The sequence below is a fragment of the Heteronotia binoei genome, chromosome 15, assembly GCF_032191835.1.
Source record: "Heteronotia binoei isolate CCM8104 ecotype False Entrance Well chromosome 15, APGP_CSIRO_Hbin_v1, whole genome shotgun sequence".
Lineage (NCBI taxonomy): Eukaryota > Metazoa > Chordata > Lepidosauria > Squamata > Gekkonidae > Heteronotia > Heteronotia binoei.
The window spans coordinates 61,089,799-61,107,344 of NC_083237.1; the positions used below are offsets into that span (position 1 = coordinate 61,089,799).

Here is a 17,546-nt window from a genome sequence, read left to right on the forward strand (position 1 = left end):
CGTGGGGAGAGGAAGGGAACGATTGTAAACAACTCTGAGTGAAGGGCGGGGTATAAATCCAATCTCTTCTTCTTCTTAAAGTGTAATCCTACACAGAATTACCGTAGTTGCCAGGAAACAATGGGTTTAGACTGGAGTAGGGGTGGCCAACGGTAGCTCTCCAGATGTTTTTTGCCTACAACTCCCATCAGTCCCAGCCAGCATGGCCAATGGCTGGGGCTGATGGGAGTTGTAGGCAAAAAAAACATCTGGAGAGCTACCATTGGCCACCCCTGATTTCTATTCATGCCTGAATGAGAGCAGAATATAAAAGTCTAGGAGTATGACCCAAGGCGTTCCTGACTCAAACCATTACTGCAACAGCAAATGCATTAGGAGAGTCTTTGAAGTACCTTTTCCTTCTACTTTTCCTCCAAGGAGCTCAGAGAAATGCATATGGTTCTCCTTTCCTTCGCAGCCCTGTGAAGTAGGCCAAAAGAGTAACTGGTTCATAGCCACCCAGTGAATCCCATGGCAGAGTGAGAATCTGAACTCAGATCTGACACTATAATCGCTACAGTACACTGGCTCCTTTAGTCAACCTAGGATCTCTTATCCGCTCTTCCACCCTACAGCATGCTGGACTATATAGGAAGCTGTTTAAACAGCCTACAAGCACTATACTTAATACTACTTAATATTTATAATCAAGCAGCCCAAATTATTCCAAGTCTGTTTTCTCTCTAAACAGTACAGCTATAACCACAGATTAGGAAAGATCACAGCACATACAACAGTTATTTAAAAATGTCGAAGAACAACAGATGATCCCAGAAGGCCTTTCTAGCCTGAAATTTTATGATCTCATCCTTCCTCATTGCTTTCACTTACAAATCATCAATGTTACCATCACGTCAATATAGTTGCTTATTCATAATTACTGTTATTAGTTTTAATCTCATTAAAAAGAAAGACAACTGTGGCAAAAAAATCTAGAATAAAGGGCATTTCTAAATTAATCCCCAGCAGCACAACACCTTTTTAAATGCAAATTCTGTTGGTAGACAAAAGAGGAATTTTTTCTCTCCATCCCCACCCAAAACTACAGAAGCATACTACAGTCTTCACCCAATGAGAACTGCACTGTGCATCCATGGATTCTAGCCTAGCAGGGGCGTGACCAGCTGCCGCCGTTCTACTGATCCATTTTTTTCCTTCGAGAAAAATCATTTTAAAAAGGGGGAGTGGAATAAACAATGAAAGCAGAGAATAATCATGCAGCGGACCTTCCTGTGGCTGTTGATTCTCTAGAAAGCAGAGCCCAGAAAACAAAACCAAGCTCTCCATTTTGCACCTCTAGATCCAAGAGAAACATCTGGCCAGATCTTTTATTCTGTGCACAGCAGTCAACATCTGTAATAACGCGAGTCAGACAATTCCAGTCCAGGAGAGAGAAGAGCCGTTTGCAGCCTCCTTCAGCTTCCTTCCGCAGTCACACCCAGGAATTTATCGCACAAATGCCATAATATTTAATGTCCTCGTGCAACAAAAGCAACACACCTCCCAGGATAGAAGACTTGCGATAACCTTACACAGAGTCCCTCGCATCCTCAATTTTCCAAAAGGAAAAGCTGTTCACGCAAAAGACCTTATTCCTTTTTTAAACAGTCTGTCCCGCCCCCCCCCATCATAATTCTCTAAGCAATATTGTAGGTATGCCACGGACTGCAAAACATGGCACCGGAGATGCAAGGCGGGGGGGGGGGGGAGAAAGCCCCATCCTTTTTTTATCCAAGATCCACACCTACTGCAGCACCAACAACCTATCATCTCCACCATCGCCTCCACAATCCAAACCAGCCTTCCAAACAGGAACCCAAACCTGGAAGGAGACCGAGAGGAGGAGGCGGCTACAAGCAGTCGGGGATGGGAAGGGGTCAGGCAGACAGAGGCATCCTTCAAATTCGCTGGCAAACCTCCCCCCACACCCTCCCCCCACCCAAGTGCAGCAATGGACAGAGGTAATCTGGAACACCGGCAAAGCAGAAGGGATTTATGGGACAAGACGGCAACCATTCCCATTTTGGAAGAAGGCAGGCTTCCCCAAAAAGCAAAAAAAGGCAGGCTTCACAAATGGCAAAAATATGTTAACGTTGCCTTTCAAACCATACGGAACGTTGCAGCTTATTTTAAATAGATCAAGAATAAAGTTTCTTTCAAAAGAAAAGGCTCAGCTGCAAGCTTTGGGCACCTTCTCCTAGCAGCCCAGCCTCCCCTTTAAGGTACCAGGAGACACACCCCTGCCGCTGTCACCCCGATTTTGCCTTGCAAGAACCACCAGCGCGGAAGGGATGGGAAAGGAGCCCCCAACAGCCAGGCAAGGAACGCCTCGTTCGCCCCGAGGCGAGGGGGCAAGCGCGTTAATTCCTTGGCAAGGGGGGGGGGGGCTTCTCTCTTGCAAAAGGGAGGGAGGGAGGGGCGCGGCGACAAGGCGAAGCGATTGCAAGCCGGCCGGGTCCCATGCAAAAAAAAAAAAAAGCACCGTTCCGCCAAGCGCCAGCCTTTGCAAACGCCAACGCGACGCCTCCCCTCCGGCCATGGCGAGCGCCTTCGCGGCGCAAATGCACGCACCTGGGCGCTGCGCGCGGCTTCCCTCCTCCCCGTGCAAAAAAAAGCCCCAGCGCCTCCGAAGGGAGCCGGCTTTGGCAGGCCGAAGAACGGCTTGCACCGGAGCTCCGTGCAAGCCTCCCTTACCTGACGCCGCGCCGGCTTTAACGCTGCTGCTGCTGCTGCAGGGAGAAGCTCGCCGGAGAGTCTCGCTCACCAAAGCCGGGAGGAGGAGGAGGGGGGAGTGACAGGCGAGGGGAGGCAGCGGGGGACGGAGCGCGCCCAGCCAGCCTCGGGGGCGCGCGCGCCAGCTCCGGAACCTTCGCAAGCCGCCGCTGGTTGCAAGCGCGCTCCAACCACGGCCCTGCCCTCCTTTTCCCCGGGCTTGCTCCAGCGTCGGCGCGCAGGCGCGGGATCCTCGCCCGGCTCCTCTTTCGCACGCCTCCCTACAGGGCGGGAGGCGCATGCGCAAAGGCTGGGCACCCCCTCCCCAACCCCTGTCCCTTTGTCTTTGGGAAAAAAAGGCGAGCTCGGCTGCGGGAGAGGCGCAGGGACGCGCCGCCCGGATCCACCGCCTGGAAAATGGGGTGTTCTTAGGCTGGCGCGTGGGAGCGCGGCCCGCAGATCCTGTGCTTGTTTGCTGCGGGTGCTAAAAACAAAATGCAATGTTGGAACTCTCTGTCTGGGGCAGTGATGCTCTGGGGCAGTGATGCTCTGTAGTCTGGGGCTTGGGGCAGGCGGGGGGCACGGTGGAAGGGCTTCTAGCTCCACTGGTGGACCTCTGGATGGCGCTTGGGGGTTTTGGACCGCTGTGTGACACAGAGTGTTGGACTGGATGAGCCATTGGCCTGATCCAGCATAGCTTCTCTTATGTTCTTATGTGACACAGAGTGTTGGACTGGATGGGCCACTGGCCTGATCCAACAGGGCTTCTCTTATGTTCTTATGCGACACAGAGTGTTGGACTGGATGGGCCATTGGCCTGATCCAACAGGGCTTCTCTTATGTTCTTATGTGACACAGAGGGTTGGACTGGATGGGCCACTGGCCTGATCCAACATGGCTTCTCTTATGTTCTTATGTGACACAGAGTGTTGGACTGGATGGGCCACTGGCCTGATCCAACAGGGCTTCTCTTATGTTCTTATGCGACACAGAGTGTTGGACTGGATGGGCCATTGGCCTGATCCAACAGGGCTTCTCTTATGTTCTTATGCGACACAGAGTGTTGGACTGGATGGGCCATTGGCCTGATCCAACAGGGCTTCTCTTATGTTCTTCTGTGACACAGAGTGTTGGACTGGATGGGCCACTGGCCTGATCCAACAGGGCTTCTCTTATGTACTTATGTGACACAGAGTGTTGGACTGGATGGGCCATTGGCCTGATCCAACATGGCTTCTCTTATGTTCTTATGTGACACAGAGTGTTGGACTGGATGGGCCATTGGCCTGACCCAGCATAGCTTCTCTTATGTTCTTATGTGACACAGCGTGTTGGACTGGATGGGCCATTGGCCTGATCCAACAGGGCTTCTCTTAGGTTCTTATGCGACACAGAGTGTTGAACTGGATGGGCCATTGGCCTGACCCAGCATAGCTTCTCTGATGTTCTTAAGACAGGAGGTTGGGTGCGAAAGCGAGAATGGAATTGTGTTGGTCTTTTATGGTCGCCGCTAGCTAGACTCCTGTTTTGTTCTAAGTAGGGGGGGGGGGGTAATGGTCAGATGCCCTCTTTGTAAAGGATGCCTCCTCTTTTGTGGGTATGTCCATCTTCTTTTAGGCTCTTCTTTAAAAATAAAATGAGGGAAAGATCGTAGGGGTCGTTTTGTAGGGGGGGGGCGAAGTGCAGGAGCTCCGCCCCAGGATCTGTGGGGAGAGAACACCCCACTGCATGCAGAACCTGGCTGGAGGTTCAGGAGCTGTGCTCCTGTGCGCTCCTGCTGAATTCAAGCTCTGGAAAGGTCCTCTTTTTGGGTCGGGAGGTTAGGAATATTCCCAGTTAGTACTAGCAGTTATCGCATCTTAAATAGTGGTGGGGGGGGGGGGGGATTTGTCATAGACGTCATCATTTGTTTAAAGAAGTCAGTCGGGAAATATGCCCTCTTTTTTGCATTTCAAAAGATGGTAACCCTGTAACGCTTTCCTCTGTTATATACATTCTAATTTCCATCTGACGGTCCTTATTAAACAATGATCGCTTTTGAAGCAGTCTGCACTGAGTGCGTGGAAAGAAAGAGCTGTTTGAAAGGAGGGAAGAGAAGCAGCACGCTCTGGGGGTAAACTGGAGCAACCTGCCGGCTTTTGCAATAGGTTACCGTACTTAACGGTTCAAAATGGACTTCGCCATCTGCAGTGCATGAAATGGCTGGCCATGTGCGCTAGATAATGCTTCACAGCCCGATTCTACGTGTCTTTACGGTAAAGTAAGTCGCCCTGAGATTACACCCAGATTCTAGCGTATAGGAGAGCAGCCTCAGTTCTTGCATATGCATTAATACGAATAGATGCAAAAGGCAACATGTATTACAGGGTGGCCAGTGGTAGCTCTCTGGATGTTTTTTGCCTACAACTCCCATGGCATGACCAATGGCTGGGGCTGATGGGAGTTGTAGGCAAAAAACATCTGGAGAGCTACCGTTGGCCACTCTGATGTATTAGGACCGCCCCCCCCCCCCGTACACTGAATCATAGAATCATAGCATTGGAAGGGACCTCCAATCCCCTGCACAATGCAGGAAACTCACAAATACCTCTGTTTAAAAAACTCCAAGGAAAGAGAGCCCACCACCTCCCGAGGAAGCGTGTCCCACTGAGTTACCGCTTGAACGGTCAGGAAGTTCTTCCTAATGTTGAGCCGGAAACGCTTTTGATTTAATTTCAATCTGTTGGTTCTAGTCCTACCTTTTGGGGCCAGAGAAAACAATTCCACCCCATCCTCTATATGACAGCCCTTCAAGTACTTGAAGATGGTGATCATATGAGATACAGCATCAAAAGTTTCAAGGAGCAGGTTGGAAACATATATGCCAACCAGGAGTCATGGAAAGAGAGGTACTGGAGCTCATTAGCAGAACTAATTTGCATATGTCACGACGAACATTTGGTGATTTATACTATCACTGCTGCTAGAATTTTAATAGCCAAATATTTGAAGAAAGGGAATTGCCCAAATTTGGAGGAATTGGTGGGGAAAGTGCTTTTTGCCGCTGAGGCAGATATACTTTCAGCACTTCTGAAAGGGCAGGCGAAACCAGTAGCAAGTAATAAATGGAAGAAATTGTACAGATGGATTGAAAGGAAGACAGAAGGGAAAGAAGGGGGGGGGGGGGAAATTAGGTTAAAGAGGAATTTATGTTATGATAATAATCTACTTTATTTAAAAGTGATAATTAACGTGTTGTTTGAATCCACTTTCACTCTCTGTTTTTTTGTTTTATGTTTCATGTATAGGGATTACTCAGAATTACCCAGATGAATGTTTAACTCTTTTGTTAAGATCGTTTGTTTATTCTCAATAAAGTTATAAAATTAAAAAAAAATATTTGTGTTTCCAGAACAGCATGAAGGTAGCATTAGCTACATGAAAGCGATTAAAGGATAGTTTTGTTCATGGGAGAAGGGGTGTGTGTGTGTAATGTTCAGTAATTTGTTTCATCTTCTATGTTAGTACCAGGATAATCTGGAGTAGTTATGGTCCAGATTTTCCTCAGGGCTGGTCAGAGTCCCACGACCCTAGATCACATATACAACTGAGGAATGGATAAGAAACCCAATAAAATTTCTTGAGTGTTTTCAGCTAATATGGCTTAGCTGGTGAGTGGGCTGTTGTTGGTGATGTACCCACAAGATGTTTTCCACCATAGACAATTAACTGACTTGAGCCCAGAGAGACCTTAGTTTGCTCTTTCTATGGGTTGATGTCAACTTTCCCATTTCCAGCCCAGCAAGTTCAGCCTTGTTCGAAGGACTCATTAGCATGGGAGCTGTCCAAAGGGGACAGATTCAAAGCCTGGAAAGAAGATGAACTGTGGAGCTGTCCAGGCAGTCCTGAGGCAAGAAATTGGTGTGAGGAGATGCTATAGCAATGCGTCTTTGCCCCACCCTTTCTGATGTCCTCAATGGGGACTTCACATCAGGAGACTCAGCACTCAGTTCCCTCCTCAACAGTAGGGCTATTGTGTGGGATGCCCCAAACTGCTAGATTCAGGAGTCCCAAACTTTTGAACCTGTGGGCAGTTTTGGAATTCTGACCCAGCATGGTGGGCACAACCCCAAAATGGCTGTCACAGAGGCAGTAGAGCCAGACACAAAATGGCTGCCACAGTTTACCTCCCTTGTACTGTGTGACGGCTACTGCCAAAGTAATGTTCATGCAACTAATAAAGTCTTCAGTGGCCAATCGCTTTCTGAAAACATTGGCACGTGCCAGGGAAAGTTTCCGTGGGCACCAGGGCACGCACTGGAAACACGCTGGGAAACCCTGTGATAGATGCACATTTCATCATTGAGATTCATACATTGAGAGTGCCAGTTTGGTGTAGTAGTTAAGCATGTGGACTCTTATCTGAGAGAACCGAGTTTGATTCCCCACTCCTCCACTTGCACCTGCTGGAATGGCCTTGGGTCAGCCATAGCTCTGGCAGAACTGTCCTTGAAAGGGCGAGAGCTCTCTCAGCCCCACCTACCTCACAAGGTGTCTGTTGTTGGGGGGAGAAGGTAAAGGAGATTGTGAGCCGCTCTGAGACTCTTCGGAGTGAAGGGCGGGATATAAATCCAATATCTTCATCTACCTCACAGGGTGTCTGTTGTGGGGGAGGAAGGTAAAGGAGATTGTGAGCCGCTCTGAGACTCTTCGGAGTGGAGGGCGGGATATAAATCCAATATCTTCATCTACCTCACAGGGTGTCTGTTGTGGGGGAGGAAGGGAAAGGAGATTGTGAGCCGCTCTGAGACTCTTCGGAGTGAAGGGCGGATATAAATCCAATATCTTCATCTACCTCACAGGGTGTCTGTTGTGGGGGAGGAAGGTAAAGGAGATTGTGAGCCGCTCTGAGACTCTTCGGAGTGGAGGGCGGGATATAAATCCAATATCTTCATCTACCTCACAGGGTGTCTGTTGTGGGGTAGGAAGGTAAAGGAGATTGTGAGCCACTCTGAGACTCTTCGGAGTGGAGGGCGGGATATAAATACAATATCTTCATCTACCTCACAGGGTGTCTGTTGTGGGGTAGGAAGGTAAAGGAGATTGTGAGCCGCTCTGAGACTCTTTGGAGTGGAGGGCGGGATATAAATCCAATATCTTCATCTACCTCACAGGGTATCTGTTGTAGGGGGGGAGGTAAAGGAGATTGTGAGCCGCTCTGAGACTCTTCGTAGTGGGATATAAATCCAATATCTTCAACCTTGGGTCAGTCATAATGCTCTCAGAGCTGTTCTCTCAAGAGCAGTTCTCTCAGAGCTCTCTCTCAGAGCTCCCCACCTGCCTCACAGGATGTCTGTTGTGGGGAGAGGAAAGAGACTCCGAGTGGGGTATAGATTTAACTCTTCTTCTTCTCTTCTTCCTCCTCTTCCTCAGACAAACTGGAAAAAAATGCTAACCTAAATGTACCACCATGTAGTAGAATCTTGCATGGCCACATTCAGGTTGTGGCCAGTGAAAATGGAGGGAGGGAGCAGGGAGTTAACACTGGTTAGCTAGCAGGCAGTCTAGAGGCTCTTCACTCACACCAGCAATAAATTTGAATCCAGACGAAACCAGCCAATCCCATGTATTCCACATTCCTCACAGCCTTCATGTTGTTCCTCAGGATCTCTTATCCTCACAGGAGTGGGGGTCATCGGATTACAGTGAGAGGGTGACGGCAGGAAAATCCCATTCCACAGACGGAAAAGTTTATGGATGCGCCCCATAAACTTGAACTTCAGTAGCTAATCTTATGTGGATTAGTGAATGGATGAGATAACAAGATAAATCATTTTGATCAGCCAAACAAGAATTACTTTAGAGAACTCTTTCATGCACTTGGCTTTGGCTACAACCTCTTGATAAAAAGCTATTCTGTCACTGTGACCAGTATTCCTCTGAGCTGAATTAGTGTGAGCTCACACATTCTTGTCAGCTCAGTAAAAATGGCCCTAGAGCAAACTAATTTATACAATAGCTCACAACTTTAATGGCAGTAGCTCACAAAGCAGAATTTTTGCTCACAAGACTTTGTTTAACTTAGATATATCATGTATAATGATATGACGAAGATCTGGGATAAGTTTAGTAGTAAACTCACATATTGGGGTTGCTACCTACATTTTTGCTGATCGCTGTTAAACAAAGTACTATCTATAGGTAAATAAAATATTTCAGGACATGGATTTCAAAGTTCCCATTGTTCAATTTTTATTTAAAACGGGTTTTCAACATTGAGTTTTGGGGATGGAATATTTGCTACCTCTTTTTCTTTCTATGCAACTTAGTGTCCCGTTTTGGAAACAGAGCCCGTAGCCTGCAGTTACTTAAGTTCCTTTGCACCCTTCAGCAGGTGACAGAAACCAACTCACCTTCTTTGGGGGCTCATAGAATTGGACCCCCTGGTCCAATATTTTTGAAACTTGGATCATATTTTGGAGAGAGGCACTGGATGCTATGCTGAAAATCTGGTGCATCTATCTAAAAAAACAGCTCTCCCCCCTAGAGCCCCAGTTACCCACATTTATAATATCCTATGGGAATTGGTCTGGACTGCCCAGCAGACATTTCGCTCCCCCCCCCCCCCCCGCTTTCTGATGACCTTGAAACAGGGGAGGGGCCTCCAAACCAGGGTATCCCCTGCCCCACCTGGGGGGAAGGAGTGGAAAGGTGAACTCTATGGTATTATACCCCACTGATGTCCCTCCCTTCCCCAAATCCTTAAATTCCACCCCCCCTCCTAATATCCAGGTATTTCTCAACCCAGAGCTAGCAGCCCTATCAGCAAGGGAATGCTCACCTTTAAACCTGAATGAATTTCATCACAACCTGAAAACTACACTCACCTCACGTTTAACCACTCTTCTAGACATATATATTTAACATATATGAAACCCATCTTCTACTATATTTTAATGTATTTTTTTCCTAATGGCAAACTAGAATGATGTATATATTTATGTTACATGTTAAAAGGTAAATTAGTTGGACAGGAAAAACTTCTGGAAAGAAATGCCTTCTTTTTGACCCAGATTTATTAGCAGTAGAATAATTAACAGGCATTCTCACATTCGGACATGTTACTGTTTTATGGTTTCCCACGCTAATTCAACCCAGATCAAAGGTTTTCCGAATTTGTTAATTTTACTGTTCTGCTATTGGATTTTAACTTTGTACCACTTGGCATTCCAAACCCCACCAGCTATATGTGTCTCTGCTTACTGTACCTCATTCCTGAAGAAGTGTGCATGCACAAGAAAGCTTACATTCTGAATAAAACTAAGTTGGTCTTAAAGATGCAACTGACTCCTATTTTGTTCTACTACTTCAGACCAACACAGCTGCCTATTTGGATCACTCTCCTAGAGTGATGTTTCCTTTCATAGAATCATAGATCTGGAAGGGACCACCAGGGACATCCAGGCCAACCCCCTGCACAATGCAGGAAATTCACAAATACATCCCCTTAAATTCACAGGATCTTCATGGCTGTCAGAGGGCCATCTAGCCTCTGTTTAAAAACCTCCAAGGAAGGAGAGCCCACCACCTACCGAGGAAGCCTGTTCCACTGAGGAACCACTCTAACGGTCAGGAAGTTCTTCCTAATGTTGAGCCGGAAACTCTTTTGATTTAATTTCAACCCACTGGTTCTGGTCCTACCTTCTGGGGCCACAGAAAACAATTCCACCCCATCCTCTATATGATCCTATCACCTTTCAGCCGCCTCCTCTCCAGGCTAAACATGCCCAGCTCCTTCAACCTTTCTTCATAGGCCTTGGTATCCAGACCCCTCACCATCTTTGTCACTCTCCTCTAGTGACATTCCAGCCAGCTAGACAACCAACCTCCTTAAAAGCAAGGAATTTGTAGACCTAGCACACAACATACATTTCCTCACAGAGTAATAGCCATGTCGTAATCTTGCACACCACATGAAAATCTCACACAACGCCACATTAAAATCCAGTATTCTAAAAGATGCCACATACCCAATTATTGTTCTTATAAACTATCATCGGAACTCCGGATCAGAATCACTGTCAGAGCTGAACGATACATGGTCTCTTTTGTTTACCTTAGCAAAGTTTCCTCGGCCGACTTTTTTTCCTGCGATTTAGCTTTTAAAATCTCTGCAGACTCTTAAAAAATTCTCCGCTGGCAGATTTCAGTCTTGGAGATGACGATCCCTTTGCTCGGTGTGCGGGGAAGACTCTCACAAGGTGTTGGGATGTTTCGGGTACCCGTCAACCTGCAGGCGATATGGATCCCACTCAGTAGCTATATAGCACTTGGTTGCTATGATTTGTCGGAAAAAGCAGACATCCCTATGGTTCTAAGCTGAACAATGTTACCCAGTAAATGTAACACAGAGCCCCCACTCGATGGCCTGAAAGCAACACTCTCCCCATTGTATAGATGGACAAACAAAGGGTTAAGTGACTCCCCGAAGGTTCCACAAAGTGTCTGTGACAGAACTGCCCGCCTAAGGTACCAGTATGGCCTCCGTTGCCATAGCAGCCAGCGACACAACCAACCTCACAATTGATGCACTGACAGTCTCCCTTGGTGGCGTTATCTTCCATCGTACTCGAGAGGAAAGGGCAACGGCTGCATGAACCCAAAACCTGCAAAAATAAAAATGCCACGTATAGACACAAGCAGGGATGGTTCCAGGTTTCATAGGGTCCTGGGCAGTTAGTACCCAGGGGACCCTTCCCCTTCTTGGCTTGTCACGATGCCTGTCCCACCAGCCTGCACTCTCCTCCCCGAGCATAAAGGAGCCAGTGCCAAACCAGAAAGGAATAGGGTTGCTAATCCCCAGGTGGGGCAGGGGATCCCCTGGTTTGGAGGCCCTTCCCCCATTTCAGGGTCATCAGAAAGCGGGGGGGGGGGGAAGGGAAATGTCTGCTGGGCAGTCCAGACCAATTCCCATAGAAATGTGGGTAACTGGGGCTCTAGGGGGGAGAGCTGGAAATAGCTGGGGACTTTGGGGGGTGGAGCCAGGAGCAAGGTTGTGACAAGCACCATTGAACTCCAAAGGGAGATCTGGCCATAACATTTAAAGGGACCACACACCTTTTCAATGCCTTCCCTCCACTGGAAATAATGAATGATGGGACACCTTCTTTTGGGGCTCATAGAATTGGACCCCCTGGTCCAATCTTTTTGAAACTTGGGGTGTGTTTGGGATAGAGGCACCAGATGCTAGCCTCAAAAACACAGCGCCCCCCTCGATCAATTCTCCATTATACCTTATGGGAGTCTGTCTCCCTAGGGAATGATGGAGTGTACAACAGACATTTCTCTCCCCCCTCCTCGCTTTCTGATGACCCTGAAGGGGGGGGCACCAAACCGGGGGATCCCCTGCCCCACCTGAACATATGAACATATGAAGCTACCTTATACTGAATCAGACCTTTGGTCCATCAAAGTCAGTCTTGTCTTCTCAGACTGGCAGTGGCTCTCCATGGTCTCAAGCTGAGGTTTTTCACACCTATTTGCCTGGACCCTTTTTTGGAGATGCCAGGGATTGAACCTGGGACCTTCTGCTTCCCAAGCAGATGCTCTACCACTGAGCCACCGTCCCTGGGGATTAGTAAAGCAAAAAAACCCACTGCGTAACTAAATTGTTGCAATTAGGTTTGCCAATCCCCAGGTGGGGGCAGGGGATCCCCCGGTTTGGAGGCCCTCCCCCCCGCTTCAGGGTCGTTAGAAAGCGGGGGGAGGGGAGGGAAATGTCTGCTGGGAACTCTATTATTCCCTATGGAGATTTATTCCCATAGAAAATCATGGAGAATTGATCTGTGGGTATCTGGGGCTCTGGGGGGGGCTGTTTTTTGGGCTAGAGGCACCAAATTTTCAGTATAGCATCTAGTGCCTCTCCCCAAAGTACCCCCCCAAGTTTCAAAAAGATTGGACCAGGGGGTCCAATTCTATGAGCCCCAAAAGAAGGTGCCCCTATCCTTCATTATTTCCTATGGAAGGAAGGAATTGAAAAGGTGTGCCGTCCCTTTAAATGTGATGGCCAGAACTCCCCTTTGGAGTTCAATGATGCTTGTCACAGCCTTGATCTTGGCTCCACCCCTAATGTCTCCTGGCTCCACCCCCAAAGTCTCCTGGCTCCACCCCCAAAGTCCCCAGATATTTCTTGAATTGGACTTGGCAACCCTAGTTGCAATATAATACTGAATATAGTTCCTGGAACAATATCTAAGTAAAGAGCGTTTGTGCACTTATATTGCAACATACAGTTACGCAGTTTTTTCCCCCTTTACTAATCTGTACACGGCTGTTTCCTATTTGATTATTTTCCCACCTGGGGATTGGCAACCCAACTCTACCCCGCGGGACGCCTCTGTTATTCTGCGGCCCCGGGAGAACAGCGCTGCGCCTTTAAGACCTGCTCCTCGGAGAGACCGCTCTATCCCTCGCGTCTCTGTGACCCTTCACAATGAGGCGGAAGGCTGGTTCCGCTCCGCACCGGAAGTAGCGGCGGGGGGCCTCTCTATGGCCTTTCCTCCCCAGAGTTCTTTGCGTGTCCTTAATAGGAAGCGTCGCCGGCGCCGCTGCGGGGGGGATCGTCGCGTGTGCTTCCCCGGGCGTGCAGCCTCCTCCGCGACGGCCCCTCTCCCACTGACCTCGTCGGGCAAGGAAGGGCAGCGGATGGGCCTACAGTCCCAAGCGCCGGTGATGCATTTCTTGGCCGGTCGATGGAAGCAAGCAGCCAACACGCACGTGGCTGGGAAGGGAAGGTGAGTGGCGGGCGGGGGACTGGGGTGCAGTGTTCCCTCTAAGCCAGGGCTGGCCGAACTTGCTTAGTGTAAGAGCCACATGGAATAAATGTCAGATCTTTTTTTCAGATCCACAAGACATGACCGTCAAATGTTTGAGAGGCGCAGGAAGGGAGAGGTAGAAAGAAAGCAACTTTAAATGCACTTTTCCAAGGCGCTGGCTGACTTGGCTTGGATAAGTGATTTAAAGACACAAATGCCTTCTCCGAGCCACCCGATGAGGCGGTGGGGGCTTCCAAGAGCCACACGATAGGTGTGAAAGAGCCCCATGTGGCTCCCGAGCAATGTTCCCTCTAAGGTGAGTTAGTGTGATCTAGCTTACAATTTCTTAGCTTCCAGCTCACACCTTTTTGTCTCAGCTCAGGAAAAATGGCCCCAGAACTAACTAATTTATGCAGCAGCTCACAACTTTAATGCCTGTAGCTCACAAAGTAGAATTTTTGCTCACAAGAGTCCACAGCTTAGAGGGAACATTGCTCCCGAGCCTGCTTTTGTCCCCAGCAGGGCTCCAAAGTGGCTAACGAAGTCATGAGTGTGCATGCACACAAAAGCTTATATGCAGTAAAACGTTGTTTGTCTTAAAGCTGTCGGAAAGTGTAGATGACTGGGGAAGGCAGCGGCAAGCCACCCCGTAAAAAGTCTGCCGTGAAAACGTCGTGATGCGACGTCACCCCAGAGTCAAAAATGACTGGTGCTTGCACAGGGGACTACTTTTATTATGCACACGGAAACTTTCTCTGTTTAATCTTCGCAACAACAACCCTGTAAGGTAGGTTAGAGCAAAAAGGTGACTGGCTCAAGGCCACCCAGTGAGCATTAATGGAATTTGTAGCTTTGAGCTTGGGTTGGCTGGATGCTGCTCTTAACTGCTACATCATGCTGGTTCTTTAAGAGAGACCTGCCAAGGTCATTGGAGGGACGGTGGCTCAGTGGCAGAGCATCTGCTTGGGAAGCAGAAGGTCCCAGGTTCAATCCCCGGCATCTCCAACTCAAAAGGGTCCAGGCAAGTAGGCGTGAAAAACCTCAACTGAAGACCCTGAAGAGCCACTGCTGGTCACGGAAGGGACAGTGGCTCAGTGGTAGAGCATCTGCTTGGGAAGCAGAAGGTCCCAGGTTCAATCCCCGGCATCTCCAAAAAAGGGTCCAGGCAAATAGGTGTGAAAAACCTCAGCTTGAGACCCTGGAGAGCCGCTGCCAGTCTGAGTAGACAATACTGACTTTGATGGACCGAGGGTCTGATTCAGTATAAGGCAGCTTCATATGTTCATATATGTGTAGTGGTTTATTTAAAAGTAGTTTGTTTACCACATTTCTGAAAACTGTGATCACTCAGTATAGCTTTAGCTTCAAACAAATTGCATTAATTTAAAGTCACTTCATTTCAAAAAACACAGGCTAACCACTGTTACCTGGGGCAGGAAATTACAATACAATAGAGTGTTGGATTAGGTCATGGCACACCCAGGTTCTTGATATCTTTATCAGAAGTCCATAATCTCTGTGCCCTAAATCTTTAACCCAGATAACAGAGGCAGAAACATCGAATACCTTAGCAAATGCAGATTTGAATGATGTGTTCTGAATGGGCTATACTGTACTTCCTTCTGTGGAGAAAGGGCACTGTATAGTTTTTGGTTTGTGCTGATTTGAGGTCTGAGTGATGTGATGGAATGTTAGCCTGGGGCAGGGGTAGCCAAACTTGCTTAATGTAAGAGCCACATGGAATGAAAGTCAGATTTTTGAGAGCTGCGTGATATGAGCGTAAGGTTTTGAGAGCCACAAAACATGAATGTCAGATGTTTGAGAACTGCAAATCGGGGGGGGGGGGGGGGCGAGGTAGAGGTGGAAAGAAAGCAACTTTGACTTTAAATGCATTCTCCAAGCCACCGGATGGCTTGGCTTGGAGATGCAATTTAAAGAGACAGATGCCTTCACCAAGCAGGGTGGAGGGGGCTTTAAGAGCCACACAATATGTGTGAAAGAGCCACATGTGGCTCCCAAGCCACAGTTTGGCCACCCCTGGCCTAGGGTCTGGACAACATGAGTTGGAATCCCTGCTCTGCTATGAAACTTGCCAGATGACGTTGGCCCAGTCATTCTTTCTCAGCATATTGTATTTCATAGGCTTGGTGTGAGGATCAGACTGCCTTGAGGCCCTCTGTGGGATAAAAAAAATATATATCAAACACTGACTTTCCGCGTCAAATGCTCCCCAATTCTGGTTGGATGCTGTTGCCTGGAGTGCCAGAATCTAAGAGGCTTCCCAGGAAAGAAAGCAGAGGGAAGGTGGACAGAACTTAATGTAAGACCAAGGATTCTTTAGTTAAGCATTTTTGTTCTTTAGAATCTCCCAGATGGGGCAAGAAGGTAACATCTTTCCACTGTTGTTGGTTGTTTTTTTTTTGGTCTCCAGCTTGTAGTATTCAAAGATATACTGCCTCTGAGAGGTTCCATTTAGCTACCTCGAAAGCTGTTGTTAGTCCTCTCCTCTAGGTTTCCCCCCACCCCAATCCTTTGCATGAATAGCAAGCTCTTCCCTACTGAGTTGGCCCTAATGCGCTCTCTATAGCAGCATTGTCTTTCCCACAGTCACGAGTCAGAGATGTCTTTGGGAAACTTTAACCAAGGCACAAAGGTCTTCCTTCCTCCAGCATTGAGAGATACGCTGCCTGATCGTAGACACTTCCTAAAGAGTTGCTGCAGATAATAGTTGTTGATAAGCTTAGACTCCATGATTCTTATCCAGCATACAAATTGCAGGATATCTTGTTAATAGCCCTTTTTTTTCTTTTTGTCATCACTTTAAAAATGTGCAGCCTGTCCCAGCCCTAAAATACAGGATGAGTAGCTGAACAAGGCCTTTTCAAAACTGTCTTTTAAATCAAAGATTTCAGGTTTTCACGGCTGGTAACATCATTAGGGTTTGTAGAATCTTTCGGGCTCAAGTGCCGTGTTCTGCTTTCTCCAGTAGAACACGGCACTTGAGCCCGAAAGATTCTACAAACCCTAATGTCTTTTAAATGTCCAGTAAAAATTCTAGCACCAGACCAAGAAAAAGAAACGGGGGGAAAGTTCAAATCCTTTTCATTCCTGGTGGCTTGATGCTGAGGGCTTGAGTTCATGTCACTTACTCTTTTATTGTGGACCTCTAGTGTTTTACTAGTTCTTCGAGAATGTTTGCCCTTGGTCATCGAAGTACAGATGGGGAAGTAGAATGCGTTAGGTTGGGTAAAAGAAGAAAAGCAATCCGGTATGTGTGTGTTGCTTACTTATTGCATCATTGTGGCTGAGCATTTTTCAACCCTTCTCCTTCCTACAAAGGAAACTCTTCCTTCTCTCACAGTAACTTATCTGTGGACAGGACAAAAATTGGGTCCAGTGGTACCTTTAAGGTCAACAAAGTTTTATTCGTGGTATAAGCTTTCATATGCAAGCACACTTGGTCAGATACAGATGTTGGTTTTAAAGGTGCCGCTGGACGCAAGCGTTGTTGTGCTGCTTCAGACCAACTTGGCTAACCCACCTGAATTTATCTATGGGCACAATGAGGAAGGAATATTTCTCTCACTCCTGTGGAGGGCATTGCATAACTCTTTGCATTAGTTCTCTCTAACCCAGGGGAGTCAAATAAGTGGTTTGGGGGCCAATTCAGGCTCCCGAAGGCTCCTATCAGGCCCGCGAGCAGCTGGCTCTTGTCTGCTTCCTTCTCCCACTCTCTTGCTTCCTTCTGTATCTCAGCTTGCTTTGCAACCTTGCTCAATCGCACAGGAGCTACAGAGCAAAACCTTGTTTGAGGCTCCTCTCCCCCAGTCCCCTGGGGAAGGAAGGAAAGAGCCAGAGCTTCCTTTGCCCAGTTTCCTGGATCCTATGGCAAAAATACAAAGAAAGCACCTTTAAGACCAACAAGTACTAATGTTTTAAGCATGTTTTAAGGTGTGTTTTTTTTTAAAAAATCGTTAGTCATGTTTGTGTCCTTTAAAACAG

General features: G+C 47.7%; 1 protein-coding gene across 7 annotated transcripts in view; it reads right to left on the reverse strand.

The window, feature by feature from the left end:
- MAPT (microtubule associated protein tau) overlaps window positions 1-10,869 on the reverse strand; it is a 138,452-nt gene extending 127,583 nt beyond the window's left edge. For 3 of the 7 annotated variants that reach the window (XM_060256158.1, XM_060256165.1, XM_060256161.1), the window contains exon 1: window positions 10,847-10,869. The gene's annotated coding sequence lies outside the window, so the exon portion shown is untranslated. Of the gene's footprint in view, window positions 1-2,610; window positions 2,616-2,733; window positions 2,906-10,846 lie in introns of those variants that run through there. The other 4 variants (XM_060256164.1, XM_060256162.1, XM_060256160.1 and 1 more) reach the window with 4 other exon arrangements.
- Window positions 10,870-17,546: the final 6,677 nt, after the last annotated feature.